Genomic DNA, 8,733 nt, shown 5'->3' on the forward strand with positions numbered 1-8,733 from the left:
TTTTTATTTTACAAGATGCATTATATATGCAAGATTAATTGTTGATGATGTTACGACCGGCATTTTGTGTAACATTATTTGCGAACTCTGTATAATATATTTCTCAGTTATACAAATCAATGCAGTACACATGACAGTACAATTAGTAGTACAATTCTTGTGATTTAAACGCGTATATTATTGGATAATTACGAAGATTCTGAGACCCGGTTTATCCCGAAATTTGAAACTAACGGACAAAGGTGCATGCGAAACAATTTTAGAAAATTTGAAAATAATCTTAAAATGTCATAAATATCACGAAATTTACAAAAACATAAATTCTGAGATTTTAAAACAATTTCTGAAACGCAATTTATACCCGCTTTAATCCCTAAAACGAAATAGCGCACGGGTAAAACTAATCCCAAAAATTTTCAAAATAATTTTAAAATTCTCAAAATATTCCAAACTTAAATAAATATGAGTTTAATAATTTTTGAAGAATTCTAGAATTAAATATGGATTTTATAAAGAAAAGTAATCAGAAAATCATTTAAAGATAAATAATTAATAAAATATTGATTTCTCAATTTTATAAAATCCTAAAAATAATTATTATAATTATAAAGTCATCAAAACAATTTTAGAAACATTCCAAGTATTTACGCAAATAAATTTGTACCAAATCCATTTTTTTTAAAAATGAAAATAATTCAATACGACTCCATAATTAATCATACGAACAACCCGGTATATTATAAATCACACATCAATAATCAAACAACACATAGCGGTCAAGACCAATACACATATTTTATTTTATTTATTTAATAATTTTCCATAATTACATAATTAAATAATTTAAAAATACACGAGTCGTTATAAGAACAATATACAACCTTATTTGTTAATCATTGAATAAAATTCCTTCTTTCAAAATAGTATCTCCTTAAAACCTCAATGGTAACCTTTGGTTGAGGATGTTATTTGAAATTTCTTTCATTATTCGAAAAAAATATTCTTTTAATGGGGAAATTTTAAAAGTATCATTCATATGATGTTATTATTCAGCAATCATTGCTTCAATGGATATTCTCTATAATATCATAATATAAAATTCTAAGGACATGGAAGGATAATCCTTGTAGTGTTCTTTCTTCCAAGTTATAAATCTTTTGAGTGTTGCAACTCTCTTATTCAGAGCTCATTATTTCTTCAGAAATTAATCCTTGTGAGGAAGCTCGGACTATTAAAAGTCATGAGATGAGTGGAGTGAGAGGTGATGAGATCACTTTAAAAGAAAAGAGAGATTTAGGTACTCATGGTTCTTTTCTTACAGGATCTACACAGGTAACTAAGTCTTCTAAATCAAATCTTGATTTAAAGCTCAAAGGTATAGTTCTTGATTATGATGTTGATTCTGATATTCCAAAGAGATATTATGGTGATAAAGATGATTCTGATGATGATAATCCTGATGATGCTGTTTTGAAAGCTGGTATTGAAGCATTTAAATTCTCTACTTTTGGTTCATCATCTGGTCATGCTGTTATTCTACAACCTCATAGGGCTTATGAATGGAATCATTCCTAGTGATTACCAAGTGAAAAGATATCTATGGAATCTGCTCAAACTTTAGTTGATCATGCTGTTCAATTAGTTTCAAATACTGATATGAAAATATCTATCAAATCCACTACTGTTTTAGTCAAAGGACTGCATTCTTCTGTCTCTCCATTCAAGGAAGATACTGTTAAAATCAGATAAGAGCTTGCTGATCTTTCTGTGACTATCAAAGGTATAAATAAACAAAGTGGTTTGCTAAAGAGAATGTTTAGCTTGGAAGCAAAACAAGATCAAATGTCTGAAAAACTGACAACTTTGGACGCTGGTCAGATTGCTACAAATTCCAAGTTGGATGCTATTTTCTCTCTACTACGGAGTCTAGATGCCAAAAAGGGGGAGATAGTATTAAAGAAAAAATGTCAACCTGAATCAGTTTTGAGGAGAAATACCAATTCTGATGATGATGGTGATGAAGAAGAAAATGAGACATTAGATGCTATGAATGTTATGAAAGTTGATAATGTGAAAGTTCAATCTGGAACTAGACTTCAAAGTCAAAAGAAGACACAGTCAACTCACGTCTCTAAGGATAGATCACATAGATCTAACATGGAAGCTGCTTTTGTTACTCCTAGTTCAATTTCTGATTACAAAGATACAAGTTCTGATGATTTTCCTGACACTGAAAAAGTGATAGTGATTCTTGATACTGTAAAGTCTAAAGAAGAAGAAATTTTATTTTGAATGGATTTACAGATTCTCTCTGCTTATGTTAAAGTTGTTAATGCTGAAAACTTCAAGGAAGAAGAAATGATTTCTGACAAAGAAGAAAGGGCTCAGGAAGGAAAAATCAGAATAACTGTTGATAAAGCAGATCAAGAATACAAAATATGCTTAAAAGATCTGAAAAGAATAAATGGAGGAGTACAAATACGAAGATGTTGCAAGAAAAATCATAAAGGAGAGCTCAAGTATTTCCAAAGATCAAGAACAAATGCAAATGGGGAAAGATTGTTGATCTTAATTGCAATGATAAATTGAGTTTTACTCCTAGAGGAATAAGGTTAGATGGTTTACTTAGTTCTAATACCATGAGAGATAAGAAATCTTGGTTAGAACAAGCTAAGAAGCTGAAGTTGTTTGAACCATTCACAAGAGCTGGAATAGGACATCATGAAGCTAAATTTATCAACTTAAAGTTGTTGAACTTCACACTTCCTGATAGTCCATATCGGAAAATAACTGTTGATCATCTGGATAGACTTGAAGCTGTGAAAATTATTCTTGATAAACATGATGGTTCTGAATCTAAACAGAAGATCTTACTCTTATTGTAAAATGATCAAATTCAAGTTCTTTCACTTGATGAATTGATGATCATATCTACAAAAGAATTGAAGTACATTCACTATTTGCTAAGAGTTGAAGATGAAACTTATAAGATATGGTCAAACATGATTCTTGCCAATATCAGAAGAAGGATACTGGATAATGGTCGATATTATTTCGAATTATATGTTCCTAAATACATAAATTTCAGAGGGCAAGAAGTTAACATGAAGAAAGGTGAAGTTGTCATTGAAAATGTTCTTACTTAGAGACATATAACTATGAATCCTAATGGAAGAAAAACTTGTTATGTTTCATTGGAAGACATGATGACAGAAAGAGCACAAATTAGAAGTCTGAGGGTTGCTATCTCTCAATTATCTGATAAAATAGAGTATGGAAAGAATTTGAAGATCAAGTTAAAAGATATTCTATTGAAAAAGATTGATGACAGAGTTAAAGCTTTTGTTCAGAGATACTGCAGAGTCTATCAAGAAATATGAAGATCTACATCTGAAACAAAGTAAGCTTTGCACTACTTATTTTGTCTATCTGGTTTTTGGAACTAGACAATTCTATTGGAATTTTTGCTTATTCTGCAAAACATAAATTGGGGGATATTGTTGAGAATTGGCTAAGTCGAAGATCAGGATTTATGTCACAATCAGGATATGATCAACTGCTATAATACGATTATCCATTGAAAACTTTGATATCATTCGTTGATATACATAAATTATTATCTGTTGAAGCTAAAGTATTTATCCGTTGATCAAAACTATCCTTTGAAGAATGACTTGGATGATAAGTCATGACTGCGAGATAAATTAGAATGTGCTGATTTAGAGGATCATAGTTGATTTAGCTGTATAAAATATTAGAGTTATATTGTAACATATCTTGTAACTGATAGAGGACTGATTTTTAGTTGTGTAGTATATAAACACAGAATAAGTTATCACAATGAAAAGTGCACAACTCAAGTATTCGTATAACCTAGCAGCTCTTAAGAATATTGTTCTTTAGAGAGTTTTGTAACAGTTTATTAAAGATCAATATAAACTGTTATTTGATTCATCTGTTCTTACTTCACTTTCATAATACATCTATTTGTTTAGTAATTGTATCCAACCCCTTTAATAATTACTTTACTAGGCAACAATTAAGTACACCGCTATTTTAAATGCATATGACCAATATTTTAGAGGGATATTAGCATGATGCATTAATGTACGAACAACATGCCTTCTTCAGCAAAACCGTTGTGCTCGGGTATATATGGATGAGATGTAAAGTGCGAGATACCATTTTCTTGGAGGAATGATTTCAAGGAAATTTATTCTTCCCCGTTTTCTGAATATAAAGAGATAATTGATCCTTTAAAAAACTTTTCTACAATATTCTTGAATAGGATAAAAGTATCTTTCACATCTTATTTATTTTTATTGGGATACAACCATATATAGCGAGTAAAATGATCAACAAAGATGACATAAAAATGATACCCATCAGAAGAAGTGAGTGTAGGTCCCCAAACGTCTGAATATATTAACTAAAGTGGTTGCGAGCTTGACAATGAACAAACACCAAATAGAAGCTTTCGACTTTTATTACAAAGACAGGAGTCACAACTTAAAGAAAAATCCGAAGGAATATTGGAAACTAATTTATTTGACTCTAAAATGTATCGAAAAATCTTGTTATGAGGATGCCCAAGATGATGATGCCATAAAGCAAGAGTAGAACACTAAGTAGCATGGGCTTGGGGAATGGACTGGCGTGGAGGATAGTACACATCATTTTTGTTCTCTCCGCAGAGTAGGATCCCTCCCGTATTGAGATCCTTGATCAGGAACTGCGATGGAAAGAATTCAACAAACACACGGTTAGTCAAATAGAACTTTGTTATAAAGACAAGATTTATCTTTAAAGAAGGGACTTGACATTGGAAAGATTGAATGACTTTTTAAATGTGACTAAGTGCATTTGTGTGTAACCGGAAAACATAAACCATTTCTAGGAAGGATTTAATCTGGACCACCATAATCTTAATATGTAGTCAAACTAGCTGGATCATTAGTGATATGATGAGAAGCCCTTGTATCAAAGAGCCATTGTTTTTGTTGAGAGGTGTGGGTTGACGTTGCATTTATAGATGGTGAAACTCTTGATGTGGTTAATTAATTTTGGATACCATTATCCTATAGAAAATGAGACAGTTGACGACATTATTTTGTGTCATGCCCTGAACGCTGACAGAAGTGACATAAGGACGATTCCCAAAGATATATTTTGGTGAAGCTCCATGTTATTGATGAGAAGACAGGTATCGGTATCGATTAGAGGCATTGGGATTATAGTTCCCTATTTCTCGTTGCATAGATCGCGGACTGCGATTAAAGTTGAGTGGCTTGTGTGTGTAATTTGTTGCGACAATTACTGGTTCAGAGGGTTTGGACTTGAGTCCTCGTTCATAATCAATTAACTGCTCATGTAGGGTACAAAATGTTAATGGGGCTTCCCGAACAGACATAGCATTCTTAATGTTTCAAAATTCATCATATAGTCCAAATAAAGTGAGAATGAGAAGCTCATCATCAGATACGGGTTGTCCAACGATTTCTAATTCGTCGGCTGTGATTCTGATGTCATGCAAATAGTCAGACATATTGTTTGTGAGCATTGCATGGATAGTTCATAATATGAGTTTTGAGTGATATGATGCGAGAACGAGATTTATTGGTGAACAGAGTAACTAACTGATCCCATATTTGTTTGGTTGTGTTGGCAGTAGAGATTAGAAGTTGAATAGTTTCATGACAGCTTCCGAATAAGGCACTTAATATGTATTTATCTTGATGATTACATTTGATAAAAGCTGGGTTTGGTTTAGCATCCGTCAATAATTGAGACGGTGTAGAGACAATGCCATCGACATAAACTAGAAGTCCCAAACCTGTGAGCACTGACATGATTTGTGTGCGCCAGAATGCAAAATTATTTTGAGATAACATCGTTGGAAAATGCGTTGACATATACACGGGGATAAGTTCAGTCTCTGATGTTGCACTTGAACTAGTCATATTGAATTGAATGGGTGTTTTGTAATTGGCGGTGTAAGGAGAAAATATTAAAGATCAGATGCAGTTAAGCTCGAGGCTCTCATTCGTAGAGAATGTAGTTGTTGCTTGTCTGAATATGTATGTAAAAAAGGGACTAACCTCAGTTGCAAATTTCGATTCCGGTCACTCAATTGGACAAACTTCACTTTGTAAAATTGACACGAAATGAGTAGTATTTGATATAATGTAGTACAAAAAATGGATCACTGGAATGTGTTTAGAATTCAAAATAGAATTATAAAATTCATTAGCACTTAATGAGTATGTTAGAAGAAAGAGGTTGTCTGTTTTTTATTTCAAGCATTATAACCGCAACACAGAAAACTCATCTGACTCTTATTTATGTGTAGACAAATGAAGCAAATTGATTAAAACAAATAATATACAATAATCAGAATGAAAAATGGAAATGTACAGGGAATTGATGATATAGATGGGGCAAGACTTCATACAATGTTTCAAAGAGAAGTTCTACGATGAAAATTTTGCACTATATTCCCATATATCAATCAAATTTGGTGTGAATGTCCAAAAACTTGGTGATTGAATTCATGCACGGGAATTTGTAAACACCACAGAGTAAAGAGAGTAAATCCAATCAATCAATTATCAAAATGCTTATATAAAGTAGAGGGGGCTTTTAGGTGGTGTCTGTCGCCTCATTTTATTTTTCTAATTTTTTCAATTTTTTTAGTTAATAAATACCAAAAACTATAATTATTTTATATTCTTCTAGATATATTATCATCATTCATAATATTCTCCTAACGTTTTCACAACATCTTCCATTAAGATTTTTGAAATCAACTTACCATCATAATATATTCTTATTAAACTTTTACGTTCTCTTCAAATAAACTTACCATCTTAATATTCTCCTAAATTTCTTTTTAATACCATTTCTTCTCATTCTCCTAAAATAAAGTTACTACATTATATTTTTCTATTTTTTTATTTTTAGCCTATAAAATATTATAAAGACAAGTATCAATATATTTTATCATTGATAGGGGTGAAATAAACCTTAATTACATCATTAATGTTGCATTAAAGACTGCAAGGCCCATTAAAGAAGGCTATATGTATGACATTCAGACCAAGAAGGTCAACACATTGATCAGGCCCAAGAAGGTTAACACATTGATCAGGCCTGATGGAACAAAGAAGGCCCAATAGTCCTGAATATTTATTAATTTCGTAATTAATGAATAGGGAAGATTAAGAGTTCATTAAATGAGTCCAATCAGTGATATAAATCTATAAAAGATAACCTTGAGGGCACATACACCCACAAGGAGTCTGATTCCTTGATTCTAGGACTTCAAAGTCTATCCAAAGTTTGAGACTTGTTCAAAAAGTCTCCTAACCCTAGTCCAATTCAAGGACTCCCTACATCTATATAAGGGGTATCACCCCTCCTCTCAGAACTACGTTTTTTGGCTTGATTCTCTAATTCACAGAGATACGTAGGCATCTCGTAAAGGCAGAGTTAAGCTACGAAACATGAGAGCAGCCATTAAAAGCCTTGAGCTCCCAAACCTTAGTAATAATTACAGCAGTTAATACACCCTAAGTTTTTATCCATAACATTTAGTGCCGTCTGTGGGAAAGCATAACAACAACCATGGCGAGAACACGGAGTGGAAATAGCGCCCCTGAAGGAACACCAGCTGGAACAACTAAAACGAATTCGTCAACGGTGGAGATACCCCCGCACCCGTCCTATGCCTCTACCTAAGGATGAACCCCGATAGGGGCAACCGAGCCTCAGCCACAAGGGACGAATCCCCCGGTTTCTCAAGGGATAAATTCCAAATTTCAGCAGCTACATGCACCTATGAATTCTCGACCCATTGGGTATGAGTATTCCACTGTTGTGACCACTAACCCCCCTTATAAGATGCCCCTATACCCTGAGTTTAGAGGAAGTGGACATGCAAATCGGGGGTGAAGCGCAAGGGCAGATGCCCCAATATATACGGGGTTTGGCTCCTATCCCGAAGGATCAAAAGTTATATGGTCCTTACACTGAGAGAGACTCTGAATCCTCAGATGATGATGTGGCTCCAAAAAGGAGGCGTGCTAGAAAAGAGCCGATGCCTAATGGAAATCAGCGTCCTAGGAGCACCCGAGGGATGAATCCCCAAGAAGGGCAAGAGAGAATCAGGGCTCACGAGGCTGAGATCCAAAGGTTGAAGCCTGACCTGGAGGCACACCTGACCCCAAGACCCCAACTACCTCTGAGGAGGAGAATTCCTCCTCCAATCATAGACCTGGATGATCCGCTGTAAAGAAGGACTGTTGTTCCAAGGGCTGATCCAAGTGATCTTCTGCCCCTAGGAGATTCAGATGATCCCACTCCACCGTTCACTGAAGAGATAATGAATGCCCATATCCCAAGAAAATTTAAGATGCCCACATCAAAGCTTATGATGGCACTAGAGATCCCGCTAATCATGTCAGGATATTCTCTAATACAATGTTGTTGCAGCCCGTGAATGACGATATTAAGTGTTGGGCATTTCCTCAAACTCTGTCAGGAATGGCTCAAAGATGGTATAGCCGTTTGCCTCCGAATTCTTTTGGGTCCTTCAGAGATCTAAGTCAAGCTTTTATCAAGCAATTCATCAGTGGGAGAGTACATGAGAAAAGTTTAGCATCTCTCGTGAGTATTGTCCAGGGAGCCTAAGAGTCCTTGAGGGACTATATGAACCGTTTTACGAAGGAAGCTTTG

The sequence above is a fragment of the Apium graveolens genome, chromosome 10 (assembly GCF_009905375.1).
Source record: "Apium graveolens cultivar Ventura chromosome 10, ASM990537v1, whole genome shotgun sequence".
NCBI classification, from domain to species: Eukaryota; Viridiplantae; Streptophyta; class Magnoliopsida; order Apiales; family Apiaceae; genus Apium; species Apium graveolens.